Below are 17,432 nucleotides of genomic sequence, written 5' to 3'. Positions count from 1 at the left end.
TATTTCCATATTATTCATATTTGTATTAGAGCCATCATTTAAAGTCAACATCCCCAATCATATCCCCATCAAACCATGTGGTCAAGCAAATGTTTTTCTTCTGTGTTTCTACTCTCAAAATTCTTTCTCTAGATGTAAATAGTGTTCTTTCTCATAAATCCCTTGGGATTGTCCTGGATCATTGCATTACTTCTAGTAGAGAAGTCCATTACATTTGATTGTGCCACAGTTTATCTGTCTCTGTGAACAATGTACTCCTGATTCAGGAGTACTGCACTATTCACCGAAGTATAGAATTAAGATGTCAAATGGGGACTAATCACACCTACTCATCTAAACAATGGATGCACCACCTCATTTTTGTGCTATGGAGTGGTACAAACCAGAGGAACTTGCTTTAACTCAATATATAATGACTTTCTCTGGGTGTCTGACCATCTGTAGCCCCTTAGAAAGGATCCTATTTCCCAGACATCATTACTTCCTTGACTGACTGGGTAAGGGCAAAACTCAGTCAGCTGGCTATATTTTTTTCCCCAGTGCAACACCATAATGTTGGTAGCAGAAGATGTAGGACAGCTAGGTGACACAGTGGATAGAATACTGGGCTTGGAGTCAAGAAGAGTCATCTTCCTGAGTTCCAATTTGGTCATTGATACCCACTAGCTGTGTGACTCTCGGCAAGTCACTTAACCCTGTTTGATTCAGCTTCCTCATTTGTCAAATGAGGTGAGGAAGGAAATGCCAAATCACACCAGTCCTTTCCTGTTGCAGAGTAGGCCAGCCTCCCACAGGGGATGGGTCTTGGAGGTGGGATGGTATCAGCAGAATAATGAATGGGACACAGCCTTCATATTCAACCCACAGCACAGGTTTCACAGGAAAAAACTGCTCTTTCTTAGCTGAGTCTAGGCTTTATTTTACACCCTCATGGTCATATCTACTTGGCACACAGTTTCATTTTCAACATACATGTTTCTATAGATCCTAACACAAAGCCTAAGGAGATAGTCAACAAAACATCGTTGCTAAGTGCAGGGTCAAAGGGTAAAATCAACATGACCCAGATTTAGGTTGGGGAATTCTGAGCCCAGATTCACCATAATTTTTATGCCTAGAAAAGAGGGTCCTATCTAAATGGGTACATAAGAATCCTTAGGTTTAATTTTATAAGTGGGATCTCCTGATGATATTCCGGGAGGGAGAGTTGGACATCTGTATTAACCCTGCAGCATGTTGCTCTCATCTATTTTTCCTAGGGCTAAGTAAGAATAATGATCATAGAAATTCCAATAATAAGGGAATGTTAATAAGGAAAGTCTCTCAGGAGGGTTGCACTGGATGTTTCCATCCTTCCTGGGGACTGCTTTGCAGTCCCCGGTTTCCACATATGACCATTTCAAACAGCATGGTCTTTGATGGCTCCCAGACCTTTCCTTTTTTTTTTCTCTTTGGTATACAAGTTTAATAATAGCATTGCTGGGTCAAAGTATATGTACTGTTTTATAACCCTTTGGGCATAGGTGCAAATTGCTCTTTCTAATGATACAATCAGTTCACAATTCCCACAACAATTCATTCCCCTCTCAGATTTTCCACATTCCCACCAAGTTTTGTCATTTTCCTTTTCTGCCATTATAGCCAATCTGATAGGTGTGTGGTAGTACCTCAGCATTATTTTAATATGCATTTCTCTAATTAATAGTGATTTGGAGCATTTTTGCATAACTAGATAGCTTTAATTATTTTGTCTGAGAACTGCCTGTTCATATCCTTTGTATTTTTATCAATTGGGGAATTATTTCTTATATATTAAACTCATTTCTCTATATATTTGAGAAATGAGACATTTATCAGACTTGTAAAAAATTGCACCATTATGATTACTGTGTATTACTCTCCATCCTATTTTCCTATGTTTAATTTCTGACCACATCCTTCCCCCAGTTTGCCCTCTTTTCTATCAGCCACATCACCCTTCTCTTATCTTTTTCCCCTCCTAATTTCCTGTAGAATAAGAAATATTTCAATATCCTATTGATTGTATAAGTTGTTCCTTCATTGAGCCATTTTTTTGCTATCATTATTTTATTTCATTTTATTTATTTATTTTTTTAATTTTATTTGGTCAATTTCAAACATTATTCCTTGGTTACAAAAATCATATTCTATTCCTCTCTCCCTTCCCCCTGCCTTTCCTATAACCCATGTGAAATTCCACTGGGTATTACATGTGTCCTTGATCAGAATCTATTCATTGAGCCAATTTTGATGACAGCAAGATTCACATATTCCCCTCCCCACATCCCTCATCTTTCCCTCCACTGTGAATGCTCGTTTATGTGCAATAATTTACCCTAATTTATTTTGCATCCTCCTCCACTCAATGCATTGCTCTTTCTCATGCCTTAATTTTTTTATATCCTCCCATAATATTCAAGCCATACCCCTGCTCTCTGGCTATGTATACTTCTTCTAACTGTCCTAATAATGATAAAATTCTTTAAAGTTGCAAGAATCATTTTCCCATGTAAGGGTATATATACACAGTTTAACTTTATTGAATGCCATTTGATTTCTCTTTCCTGTTCACTTATTTACCTATTTATGTTTCTCTTGACTCTTGTATTTTAAAGTTAAATTTTCCATTCGGCTCTGATCTTTTCTCAGGAATATTTGAAAGTCCTCTGCTTCCCCCTTTTGCCCCCAAAAGATTATATTCAGTTTTCCTAGGTAAGTAATTCTTTATTGAAGTCCTAGCTCCTTTGCCCTATGGAATATCATATCCCAAGTCCTATGGTCTTTTAATGTGAAAGCTTCTAAAGTCTTGTGTTATACTGACTGTGGCTCCATAATATCATTTATTTCTCTTTGCTTGCAATATTTTCTCATTGGACCTAGGAGTTCTGGAATTTGGCTATAATGTTCTTGGGAGTTATCCTTTTGGGATCTGTTTCAGGACATGGGTTCTATTAATTTCTATTTCTAACTTTTGGTTCTAAAAATATCAGGGCAGGTTTCCTTGACAGTTTCTTGAAAAATAATATATAAATTCATTTTTATCATATTTTTCAGGTAGTACAATAATTCTTAAATTATCTTTCCTCAATTTATTTTCTAGGTCAGTTGTTTTTCCAAGAATATACTTAGAGATAGAGAGAGAGAGAAGGAGAGAGAAAAGGGAGAGAAGGGAATAGGGCTTAAATACCCCCTCTGTTTAGGCTGGGCCAAAAGGCCCAAGCCCTTAGATAGCTGAGGCAAAGAAAAGAGATCAGTCCCTATCACTCACGTGACCAAAATGGAGAAACAGTCTCAGGGGCCTCCACCTCCAGCTTCCTTCAGAGCAAGCTTCTCAGAGCACAACCTCTCAGAGCAAATCCTCCAGTCCTCAGACCCCGCTACCTTTAAGGAAACCCTCTAAGTTCCCTCCCCTCAGTTCTCACATCTACCAATCACTGTCCATGTCTTCCCTGTGCCAATGGTGGCTCTAGCTTAACCCAGAACCGCCCAGAGGTCTGCCCCTTTGCACATGTCTGTTGAAGGTCATATTCTCAAATAATTAAATCTTGATCTATGCTGCAGCCCTTCCTAAATCCTGTTAGGACTGAGTAGAGTGGAGATTGTAAGTTCCAAGACCTGGTTCTGTCATTCCAAGTATCTCTATTGTATCAATTCTAAAATCAATCATGACTCAAAGAACTTCCTGTTCTATGCTTAAGCATAGGTCAAAGCCCTTTCCATTGTTCAGCAAAAGGTTTCTGTCCTAAAGCAGTCCCAAGTAGGGAGGAGAAGGATCCTTCTTCTCTTACTATCAGTAGGAATTTTTTTTCCAAGTATGGAACTTTCCAATGGTGAAATTTCCAACATTCACAAGTCTAAGAAATTTTAAGGTTTACAGTCTCTTTTACCAATTGGCCTATTCTGTTTTCAAATGTATTCATTTCTTCAGCTTTTTGTGTCTTCTTTACCAAGTTAGTGACCTTTTTTCATGATTTCCCTATATTACTCTCTTTCTGTTCCCAATTTTTATCTTAACTCTTTTATTTGATTTTAAAAATTATTTTTGAGTTCTTCCATTAATTCTTTTGGGGCTTGAGATCAATTAATATTTTTCTTGGAGTTTCTGGATGAAGGAGCCTTCACTTTTATACTTTCTGACTTTGTTTTTTAGTCTTCCCTGTCACCAAAATGTCTTTCTTTTTCGGGTTTATTTTTTTGATTGCTTGCTCATTTTCAGCCTTTTTCTTTTTTTTAATTAAAAAATGTTAAAATTGGACTCTATAACTATGGTGAAGGGAGCACCATTCCAAGCTTCATGTTCTTTGTGCAGCTGCCTTCACAGCTCACTCTGGAGAATTATCTGCTTTCAATTCTCCCAATTTGGTATATTGTAAGGAAAGGTGTTTTTAATATACCCCTAACCTATGCTCTTGCAAAGTACTCTTTTATTCCCTTGGAACTGTGATGAGGGTCCCCTGCTTCCCTGTAACTGCAAGAACTGGTGTTTGCTAGTTCTCCTTTTCACTCTGAAGCCTCACCCCAAGACTGCTACCTGCATCTACCTATGGACAATATAACAAGTAAAGGTTTACTCTACTCCTTTCTGAGCTACTGTCCAATCCCCTACCTTAATGCCCTTGTCTGAGAACTCTGGAAGCCACTGCTTCAGCTGTGCCAAATGGCCCACTGCCAAAGTGGGGCCTTCCCTGGCACATTGTTTTGTGTTCCACCTCCACCCCAGTGTTGTAGACTCCTTGTGTTGGCTTTCTAAGTTGTTTTGGACTGAAAAATTACTTTGTCCCATATTTTTATGCCTTATGCTGCTGCAGAATTTGTTCTGGGGTGTTATATCATAGTTTTTGGAGGGTAATTTAGTAGAGATCAGATAGGTTCAGGTATTTTCTACACTATCTTGGCTCTGTCCCCTCCCCACATCTTAGTTCCACCCCAAGCATCTTTTTTTTTTTAAGAGTATAAGTTGTAAATACATATCTAAATTGAATTAGTAGTGTTTCTTCATATGAGAGTTTACTATGTCAATGAGATCAAAATTCTAGTCCCTAGTCCCATTATATTTTACATAATTCCCAAACAGCTGTTTGTTTGTATTCTAGCCTTTCTGAACTTCCTTCTATTGTCCTTTGTGTGCTTTTTAAAAATTTTATTATAATCTTTTCTTAATTCAGCATCATCATTCTTCTTCATTAATTGTAGCTATAAAACTTCCCCCCAAAAAAATAAATGGTTCAACTGTAACAAATGAGTATAGTCAAGAAAAATTAATTTTAAAATTGTCCATGTCTAAAAATGTACATTTCATTCTACACCTCTGATCCATCATCTTTCTGTCAAGAAGCATGAGGCATAAACTTATCCACATTATTAGTCATTGAATTGGTCAGCATTCTGAACTGTCAAAATTGCTTTCTTTATTTATCGTAGTATTTGCCTACATCACTGGTTCCCTTTTAGTGGTTTGTGCATTAATTTTGCCACTTTAAAAAGTAAATAATTTGCTGAATTTCACAAATATATTTTCCTTGGTGACAACAAGTATTATGTTTGAAACATTTTATGTTTGTTTCTGCAGAGATTCAAAACCATCATAATTACACACACAATTTTGGTGTTCACATAGCAGCAATTAAATCAAACTTTGATGCCTCTGACTAAGCACAATATGTTCTTTATGTTTCTCAACCTGTCATCAAATTGTTACCAAACTACCTCAAAGGTTTGGCATTAGAGTACAAACTGATTTCCAGTAAATGGTCCAACATATGGGCAATTCCCTATTTGTATTTTGTATACTGTAGCCAAGTAGCTGCTTTACTGCATTCTATTACCCTGTAATCATACCTTAACAGCTCTGTAATCATGTCATCAAGATATGAATATTTTCATTCTTGCAGTGCAAATGTCAGTCTGCTTGAAAACTGTGATCACTGGGGATGTGCCTTACAAGCCATAAATTGTATTGGTATAATATTGTTATAATTATCTGGTATTTAATATTAAAAATAAAATTTAGTAGAGGTTGTTTTTTTAATTAAATTAAGTAATCTCAATAGATCATTGGCTAAAGACTGTCAGTGAACAGTAAAAAAAATACTGAAAATGCATTAATGAGGAATTTCAAAATATTCATTCAAGTTTATCACATTGTAATCAGGAAGCTAGTAAAAATCATTCTACAGATCTGAAATAATTCTACAGATTCTGAAGTAATTACCAAAGATGTTTGCAATACCTAAGTTATGATAGATGTGAAAAGGGGGAAATATAATGGAGAATACATTGTTTGTTTTTTCCTTTCTTGGAGGTAATATCTATAAATTATAATATATATTTTGTAAAGAAGTTCTTGCAAACAGAACTCTTTTTTATCTCAATACTTACAATCAAAATCATCAAAATATGAAATCAATGTCAATAAGCATGTTGATCTTCTAAGGGGAAAGAACAAGTTCTTAAAACATGCAATATTGATTCACCTATTTCTGGGAATAATTAAGAAAGTAGAAAATGGTTAAAATTTCATATTTAAAAAATATGCTATCACATAAATTATACTATTACAAAATCAATTTTATCATTTACAAAAGCAATTTTAAAGTATTCATTTGGAGATTATTTCATTTTAGTACTTAGAGATGTTACCTATTTCTAATAAGTATCTCATCAGATATATAAAATGTCTGATGATATTGAATAATTTTTTATAGAAAATTTTCCATAAAGGTGACATTTATTGTTTATAATTTGGTTAGAAAACTGCAGTTTGTAATAATTTTAATTACATTTTTAAGATATCTGAATGAGGCTAAATCATAATTGAATATGCTACTTTGTCATCATTTCACAGTTTGCATAACTGAGGAAGACATTTTTATCCAAATTATTCATGATCAAGTAGTTTGCATGCAGTGTCAGACCTGGAGTTAAGAAGACTGATCTTCATGAGTTCAAGTCTGACTTAAGCTATTTACTAATTATGTGGCTCTGAGCAAATAACTTGAACATGTTTGCCTCAATTCGTCATCTGGAAAATAAGCTATAGAAGGAAATGGCAAACCACTGGAAGATCTTTGGCAAAACAAAACAAAACAAACAAAACAAAAATCTCTAAAAGGGGTCACAAAGAATTGGGAACAGCTGAACAATGACAAAATAATTCATATTTTAAAGAAAAACAAATCAATTGACCCTATTGTGGAATTTGAACAAATAGAACAAAACTGATGACCCATAAATTTTGGTGCATTGTTTTATGTATTAAGAAATAAGATGGGTGTAGTATGGACACATCATGATAAAAACAAGTTTTGGAATAAAAAAGTTATAACAACTTAGAAGAATATGAGGTGTTAAAAATTAGTTTTATAAAATCAAGACCTACTGCCCATTATCACTTTATGTAGAGAGATGGGTGGTGGACATGTCACACTTCTAACTCAGAAATATTAGGTAGATTACCCATGGCAAAATTATTATTATTATTATTAGAATTATTAGAATTTAGTTGAGCTATAATCTTCATTGATCATTCTTTTTTACCTGAATGACAGGATATTTACAAATATAGACATAATTAGCAGACACCTTTTAAAAATTAATTAAATCAGTCATTACAAGGTGAAAATACAAATGTATCAAAATCATGACAAAGTAAAAAGTATGATTAAGATGCTAAAATTTTGGAAATACACAATATTTTCTGTTTTGTGGTATTACATAATTTCATATTAGAAAAAAACTATCTTTGGATTTGATTGTCAAGAAAGACATCAGTAAACATTTGAATTTTTTAGAAGTGACTTTTAATTACTATTTCCATTTAAATTCTAATACATTGAACCAGATTCTCATCTCATTCAATATGTATTTCACACTGCTTACTGATGACTCGATAATAAGTAAAAATAAATTTTAATTGACATGTAAACTTCAAATATTATTCAAAATGATATCATATATTTATATAAAATTTTAAAGATAATTTCATATTTCTCAGCAAAAATATTGTGAAATTCAACAACTTTCTACCAATATTCATAAGTGAACATTTTTTATTTATTCTTACTAGAAACCAAAATACAGAAATAAACTTCCTGCCAGGCCAGACTGTGTAACTCTGGTATTGAGGTAAACTTGAAGTCTTTATTCAAATAAAAAAGTCTAACATTGAAGTTAAGTTTTTTTTTCCTCTCTCTCTCTCTCTCTCTCTACTGTTTCAGTTATAACGTCATTGTTTGTTTGTTTTAATGGAGTTTTAAAATTTCTGTATCAAAATTTAACATTTTATTTTTATAATCATCGCTTTCCATTGTCTTGCCAAGCTTAATTATCTTATGAAATATGACTATTCTTCTTTAATTTATTTGTGATAGGACCTTTTATGTTCAGGTCATGTGTCAATTTGACAATTTTGTGGCATATATATAACATGTTGATTTTTACCAAATTTGTACTCTCCAGTTTTTCTACCAATTTTGTTAAATAATGAGTATTTATATCAGCATCAGTTGTCCTTAGATTAACAAATACTTTGCTATGGTGTTCAATTGGTTTCGAGTCTTAGATAATTAATTTGCTTAATCAATTGGCCTTTGTATTTTTCAACCACTACTTAATAGTTTTGAATTCTGCTTTATGATACAATTTGAATTTTCTTACTATTTGACTCCTTTAATTCTTTTTTTTTGTTCTTTTCCTTGATACTCTTGATTTACTTTGCAAGAATTTTGCTATTTTTTATAATTCTATAAAAATAATTCTTTTGTAATTAAGTTGCAATGGCTCTAAAAGGCACTGGTAGATATAATGGATAGGGCACAGGGGGAGGAGTAAGGAACAGCTAAATTCAATTCTGATATCAGATAATTAATAGCTATGTGATTCTAGGCAAATCAATTAAAATAGTTTTGTCTTTTTTCCTCAAAATATTAAAATATTATGAAAAAAGCACTTGCATTTCAAAGACTTTGTGAGGATTAAATAAGGCAATATTTGTAAATATGTTTAGGACAGTGCCTGGAACATGCTTATTTTTTCCATAAATCTATTACTGAATTTGTTATATTGCAATTTTTATTATATTACTATGTCCAAACCATAAACAACTTATGTCTATCAAATTCTTTGTCCTCTGTGTAGTCTATATTCAAATATTTCCTGTATATGTATTGGTAGGCATTTCAGATATTTTACACATCTTTAGTAATTCTTTTTTAAGACAGGTAGGTGGCTTGGTGGATAGAGTGCCAGGCCTGTGGTCAGGAAAATCAGAGTTCAAATTTGTACTCTGAAACTAATTAGTTGTGTGACCCTGGGCAAGTCATTTACACTTTATTTGTCTCAATCTTTTTGAGAAGGACATGGAAAATCACTCCAATATCTTGGCCAAAATAGCATGGACAGTATTGGTGTGCTATGGGTCTGCAGGATCACTAACAGGCAGACATGACTAAACAAACAACAACATTATTTTAAATATAATCTCTTTTTCTCTTTTTACTTTTTGATAACACATGGAAAGATTATTTTTAGCTTATCTTGTATGCTGGTACTTGGGTAAAGTTATCGTTTGAATCAATTTGAATTGAGCATCTAGGATTCTCTAAGTAAGCCATCATATTATCTACAAAAGTAATACATTTATTTCTTTCTTGCCTATTTCTTCAAGATATTTTTCTTTTTTAAGTGTATTAGCTACCTTTTTTTTTGAACTGTATCAAATAATAGAAGAAACAATTGATGGTCTTGTTTTATACCTAGCTTTCTTGGAAGGATCTGCAGCATTCTCCATTACAGAGCAACATTTTTAGAGATTCTATTCTATAAAAAGAAAGATACATTTATTCCAATGGAATCAGAACAGTTAATAAATTTGTCTTGAGGTTATATGCTGAAGCACATTTAAATGTAAAAATATTGCTATGCATTGTCTTCAACCAGACATTGAAATATATAGCTTATCAAAAAAGGAATATCAATTTTACTACTTCAATTTTATTTGCGTGAAATAGAATTTTTCTCTCTAGCTATTACAAAGACAAAAAAATCAAGCTCAATTGCTGGTTAAAAGTCACTTATTAGTAGAACACAATCAATAACACTGTTTTGTGAAACTTTGACTAAAATAAACAAAACCCATTTATCATCTTAATAATGTTATTTTGGTTCTTAATTTTATGTTACTTAAACAAATGTTGAGATTTTATCTACATATATTTGTGTGCTATATTATTCATATTAATTTGAGAATTAATTTGAGAATTGTTATAAAACTAATAATTTCTTAATTTCATTTGAATAAAATAAAAGCTAAGTAATTAATTTCTGTAGAGTTATAAAAATTAGTAAGAGATAAAAGTTTTTTTTAAAAGGAAAGGTAACTAACAGGAGATTTGAAAATAATTTCCTTAGGGTACCAAGAACTATTCAATGTATAAACCAAGGTCTTTTCAAAATCTTTGCAGCAAGAAGTAAGTTCATAGCAAGATGGTCTTCTGGGTATAGATTATGGTAGAAGTTTTCCCAAAGCTCCATATCTGGAGAGGAATATCATATAGCCTCTTACATTTCTTAGAGTTGAAGGAATTGGGGCTCATTAATTCTGAATCAAACAATACTCTTTGAAAAATGAAACGTTTCTTATTCTTAACATATATTGCAACTCTTTTAATAATGCTGCTAGTACCACTTCATAGAAAGCAAAAGAGAAGATGAAAAGACTGAAATTGTGACTGTTTCACTCAAATACCAGCATACGTCCTCAATTCTGGACTTTTATTAGTTTTTAGCAATAGATTGTTTCTCATTTCTAAATACTGGCAACCAGTATCACCAATCATTGACCATGTCCTGAATGAATGACTGTTAGATGGTTCATAAATAGCTATGATCAAGTTTTAAAGAACTTAATATTAATACCCAAGTATTATAGGTAATTATATTATGCAATATTAGAACATAATTACTAATAGATATACCAAATTACTAATGAGGTATCTATTGGTTTAAAAAAAATTAACTCAGGAGAAGCATAAAAAAGAAGATTCCTGTTTCCCATGAGTAACAATAACATTTTGGGTTTTTGTTTTTGTTTTTGTTTTTTGGGGGGGGAGGGAAAGAGAAGGTAGAGTCTTGATCTTCATTCTCTCTTTTTTTGGAGGAATGTTTCAAAGAAATTAATGTCATGTCATGTCATGTCATAAATGTCTATTGATTGATGAAACACCTGGAAACGTGCCTGTGAGTTCATTTAGCCTTCTCTCTCTTCCTATAGTCCTTGACCTAAATAAAGATGTGACTTCTAAATTCAATGAAAGTTTAAATTGAAGGAAAGGAGAAGAAATGCCATCTCAGCTCACTGCCTGATTTCATTTTGTCCTACAGTTAAAATTGTAAAGCAGAATTTCACTTAAAATACCACCCATTGTTCATTTATACCTCATAAAAATCAGAGGAGCAGAAATGTTGAAAGGTCATGTAGACCATGTTCCCAACTTTTAGGCATACTGAATTTATAATAGTTCATATTTGAATAATTCAAATATTCATCTACTATTTAAGTTTGTATATTTAAACTATATATAACATTTGATTTAATATCATTCTTCAATTTCAATAACTTCAAAACATTAAGTGCAAACTCTTTGACAGGTACTGTCTTAGGGACATAGTTGGAAAGAGAAATACATTTCATTTAATAGCAAATAGGAAGGGAAGGAGAGCACAAAAAAATGAAAAAATAGGATAAAGGGTAGATTTAAGGAGTTATTAGTCTTAAGCAATTGGGAAATGGTTAAACAAGTTATGGTATATGAATGTAATTGATATAATATTATCTTTTTGTAAGAAATGGTATACAAAATGGTCAATAGATTTTAATGGGCAGTTTTCAGATGACATCAAAGCAGTCTATAGTCACATAAAAATTAAATCAGTCTTGATTAGAGAAATGCAAATTAAAACTAATAAATAAATAATAAAATAATTTAAAATCCTCATATTTATCAACTTGTCCAATATGATAGAAAAGGAAAAATGTTGGAAGGTATGGAGAGAAATTGAGCCACTGATGCACCATTGGTGGAGTTGTTATTTGATCCAACCATTCTAGAGAAGAATATGCCCAAAAGGCTATAAAAATGTGTATATATTTTGACCCAACAATACCACTACTAGAAATAAAAAGGGGCAGAGGAGGACCTATTTATATATAAAAATAGTTGCAGCTCTTTTGTGGTAGCAAAGATTTGGAAACTGAGGTGATGTCCCTCAATTAAGGACTGGTTGAACAAAGTTGTGGTATATGATTATGATGAAATACTATTATACCTTTAAGAAATGACGATCAGAATGGTTTCAGAAAACCTGAAAAAGCATATTTAGACTGATGTAAAGTGAAGAACAAGAAGATCACTGTTCAGAGTAATAGAAATATTTTTATGTACATCTATGAATGACCTTATTATTCTTAGGAATGCAATGATCCAGGACAATCTAAGAGACTCATGATGAAAAAATGCTATCTGCCTCCAAAGAAAGAACTGATGGGGTCTGAATGCAGACCAAATCATAGTAGATTTTTTCTTTCTTTCTTTCTTTCTTTCTTTCTTTCTTTCTTTCTTTCTTTCTTTCTTTCTTTCTTTCTTTCTTTCTTTCTTTCTTTCTTTCTTTCTTTCTTTCTTTCTTTCTTTCTTTCTTTCTTTCTTTCTTTCTTCCTTTCTTTCTTTCTTTCTTCCTTCCTTTCTTTCTTTCTTTCTTTCCTTCTTTGTTTCTTCCTTCCTTCCTTCCTTCCTTTCTTTCTTTCTTTCTTTCCTTCTTTGTTTCTTCCTTCCTTCCTTCCTTCCTTCCTTCCTCCTTCCTTCCTTCCTTCCTTCCTTCCTTCCTTTCTTTCTTTCTTTCTTTCTTCTTCTTCCTTCCTTTCTTCCTTTCTTTCTTTCTTTCTTTCTTTCTTTCTTTCTTTCTTTCTTTCTTTCTTTCTTCTTTCTTTCTTTCTTTCTTTCTTTCTTTCTTTCTTTCTTTCTTTCTTTCTTTCTTTCTTTCTTTCTTTCTTTCTTTCTTTCTTTCTTTCTTTCTTTCTTGCTTTCTTTCTTGCTTTCTTTCTTTCTTTCTTTCTTTCTTTCTTTCTTTCTTTCTTTCTTTCTTTCTTTCTTTCTTTCTTTCTTTCCTCCTTTCTTCCTTCCTTCCTTTCCTTCCTTCCTTCCTTCCTTCATTCCTTCTTTCTTTCTTTTTTCTTTTTTGTTTCTTTCTTTCTTTCCTCCTTTCTTTTTTTTTGTTTGAGATCTCTTCTATATAGTAACTAATACAGAAAAATGTTTTACATTATTGCATATGTAAAATCTACATCAAATTACTTATCATCTCAGGAAGAAGAAAGTGATAGGAAGAAATAAGGGGGAAGGAGAGAGGGGGAGAGTTTAAAACAGATATATTCTTAAAATAAAAGTTAAAATTGTTTTATACATTATTGAGAAAAATAAAATATTTTTAAAAGAAGTGATATAAAGGCATATGTGAGAGTGGAGAGTCATATATGTATAGCGATGTACATATATATGTATGTATACATTTAGATACATATACTCATGGAGTAACTCAGTGGATGCATATGATGAATAATATTTGTTTTTTATACATTTTCATTTAAAAAAAAAACTTACTTCTTCAAATGCCTTTTGCCTCATTGAACAGGCTTGGTTGTATTCCAGAGCTGAATAGAATGAATAAAAATAGCATCTTCAGAGAACAATTTTTAATCAATAATTAATTTAAGGAAACTTGCCTTTTTTTCTTTTTTTTTTACATTTTATATTGATTTTTATCCCTGCTTCTAGGAAGTATTTTAGGAAAACAGGTATTTTGTCATTTTTGTATTTCATTTGATACTGATAATAGGATCATTGACTAAGCTTTTAATATGTCTCTTTTTTAGAGTATATAATCATATAATTTTAATACATATAAGGTAGAAATATTAAATATTATAAATATTTATAAATAAATATTAAATATCATAAATAAAATATTAAAATTGTTTTGTGTCATGCTTAGTCTTAGTCAAATATTTTTTAACAAGTAAGAAATCATTGTCAAAGCAAAACTTAGCAGTCAATAGTCATCTTACGTGAATATGAAGAAGTGATCTCATAAAAAATAATTTTTGGAAAACTTCCTGTTTCCTTCTCACATGGTTTCATCAAAAACCTCTAAAGTGCATGCAAGTAGACTGTTCTTTTATAATGATATACTAATGATAAAACAAACATATGGTAGTTGATGTCTTCTTTATCTGAGGGGAGAGGATAAGTATAAAAGTAGCATCTATAATTTATGTCCTGTGTTGAAATTGTGTCCTGTTTTGGTCCCTCCATCCATCTGCTAATCAACATAGTAAGTTTATAAGTAGCCAGTATAAAGTAACAATTGCCAGGAATTATAATTCAAAGATGGGCCTAAAAGTCACATATAGACCATCTCAAAGATCAAAGGAGCATAATTTGCTAATCGAATCATATACTAACCAAAATTTACAACCTTGGACTATGTGCTAAATCAGGGGAAGCTCTCTAGGCCTTTCTGTCAGGAACTTTTAGTCCTAGGATATGATGAGTTCCAGACATCCACAAAAAGACCATTTGACCTTTAAATATTACTAATAAGTTTGAGACAACAGAGATAAACTTTAAAGTTTTACTGACAACTTTGAGATGATTTGGATATGTTAATGAACTGGCCCCAAGGTGATCCAGAAAAAAATTAGTGTCCCCACCCCTAAAAAACTATAAAATTGAGACCTCAAACCCCTGGCCCCCCAAATATAGTTTTTCTATTTCCGAAGGGGTCCATCTGCACCAGTGCTTCCATCTCCAATCCACTGTTATTTAAGTAACTCATTCTCTCCTCATTCTCTTCTACATTGTTACCTACCTTCCTTCACCATCCTATACCCATCCCCACACTAGTTGCCTCTGTATCCTTCCTTGTTTTTCTGCCCTGGAGAATAGCTGAACAAGTATATGATTATAATGGAATGCTATTGCACCATGAGAAATCAGAAATTATTTAATCACAAAAAATCTGGAGAGACTTTATATGAAGTGATGCAACATGAATGGAACAGAATCAGAACATTGTACACAATATCAATAATAGTGTATAATGAGTAACTGTTAATGACTTCGTTATTATCAACAGTGCAAGGATCTGGGACAAATCCAAGAGATAAATTTATCCACCACCATAAAAGAAACTGATAGAGTCAGAATGTAGTTTGAAGCATGCAATTCTTCACTTTATTTCCTCTGTGAATTTTCTAGTGGAAATAATATGTATCATCTTTCACAACATTATGAACATGGAAATATATATTGTATGATAATATATATCTATACAACCTATTCCATAATCCCTGCCTTCCTGGGGAGGGAGAATGGAGTAGAAGAGTGGGGATAACATGGATTGCAAGCTGTCAGAAAATGGTTATTAAAAATTGTATTGATGTGTAATCTAAAAAAATAAATATGAGAAAAAAAAGAAAATCCAGAAAAAATAATAAAATTGCTCTCAAGTATGGTAAATAAAGGACAAATAATAGAACCTTTGATTCCAAAAAATTTCATCATATTCCTCTCCTATTGTATACTATAAGTTTAATTCACTCAGAATGTTATCATGGTATTCCAGAAACTGTATATTAAAAAAGAAAAACTCATGTCAGAACAATTCACATATCAAGGATCCCCAGTTTCAATTTAAGAAGAAACAACCTCACATAATAAATTATTTTAAATGTATGTACATAAATTTAGGAAATATTTGAAACTCTAGAATTAGGAGCCCTGGCCATATCTTGGTCATAATGTCCTGTGAACAATACCAATAAAATTATGGCAGAGGGTTCAATTGAAGGGCTGGGTTGTGTTTAGTTGAAACATTGGAGTAAAGGTAATAGTAATAAAGATTTGAGTTAAAGATTGGGGAATGGGATTTGGCAGACCTACAAGGGTTTATAATCACTGGGACGTAAAGGGTATGACCAAGTATGAAAATATTCATCATTGAATAGAGAATGCTGTTCTCTTCTATAAAAATTGGAGATTAGGCTGGAGGTAAATAGTATGAGATGGAAGGGACATGATCAGGTGATGAAAGGAAAGGAGAGTGTTGCTTCACTATTCCTCTTTACTCTGAAAGGTGCAGATTAAGCATGAAATGGACACAGCAGGAGCTGGAGGTCAAACCTTTAGCAGGAGAAAGAAGCCCTATTCTCTACTACTTCTTCTTCATCTCCCCTCAAAAGACAGGCATAGCAGGATATGGATGACATGACATCAAAGAGTAAATTACTGTTCTTTGTAGTTTCTCCACATCCCATTTAGGAGATCAAGCTGGCAGCCAGAGGTCAAAGTTTCCTTTGCTGGAACAGTTGAGAGTCATTGCTCCAGAGCATTTGAAAGACTCCTGCCCAGCCCTAGGTCATGTTTCCTCAGAGGATACATTGCACCCAGCAGGAGACAGAAGCATAAGACTTGAAATCAGAAGAACTCTTGGCTCCTCTTCTCACCTGAGGAGGCAGTAGCTGAAGCAATAAGAATCGAGTCTCTCCCCCTTTTAATCCATCCTTAACTGTCAGAGTGATTTTTCTTAAAGTATAGGTCTACCCATGTCACAATCCCTACTCAATAAACTCAAAAGGATTCCTATTATCTCCAGGATAAAAAATAAAGCCCTTTGGAATTTAAAATTCATGCAATCTGAGTATCTTCTGTCTTTCCAATCTTCTTATACATTATTCTCTTTCTCACACACTATGATCCATGATCCATTTATATTGGTCTTGTTCTTTCAACATGGAAACTATATCTCTCTCCTTGCCTTTATACTGGTAGTCTTCCATGTCTGAAACTGTTAGTGCCTTCCCCTCTGAAATTATCTACCATCTACTTTGTATAAATCTTAACATAATCCTACTTATTTACATGGTTTCTACTCCCAAAGGACTGTAAGTGACTCAAAGACAGTATTTAGATTATAATGAGCTTACATTTAAATGCCCGATGACTGATTGAATGACAAAATGCAGAAAGATAACCCATTGGATGACAGGATCACGATTTTTGAAAATCTCAATGGCCTGAAAGGGATAGTAGAAACTAAAAAGATGGATGTTTAACATGGACAAATGTAAAGATCTTTACTTGGGGATCAGTAACTCAGTTTTATATATGTAGAGAGGTCTGGTTAAAAAAAAACAATGTGAAAAACAGCTCATTACATTTCTTTTAGATTGTAAACTTCATATGTCACCAATATGATATGACAGCCAAAAACTTCTAATGTAATCTACCATCTTAGTACTAAAAGAAGGCTATTTCTACAGAAGTGGTTCTCAAATCATGATTGAGGGCACCTTGAAGTTG

Source organism: Monodelphis domestica, chromosome 1 (genome assembly GCF_027887165.1).
Source record: "Monodelphis domestica isolate mMonDom1 chromosome 1, mMonDom1.pri, whole genome shotgun sequence".
NCBI classification, from domain to species: domain Eukaryota; kingdom Metazoa; phylum Chordata; class Mammalia; order Didelphimorphia; family Didelphidae; genus Monodelphis; species Monodelphis domestica.
The sequence above is the reverse complement of the archived record's forward strand: the minus strand, read 5'-3'. Positions refer to the sequence as shown.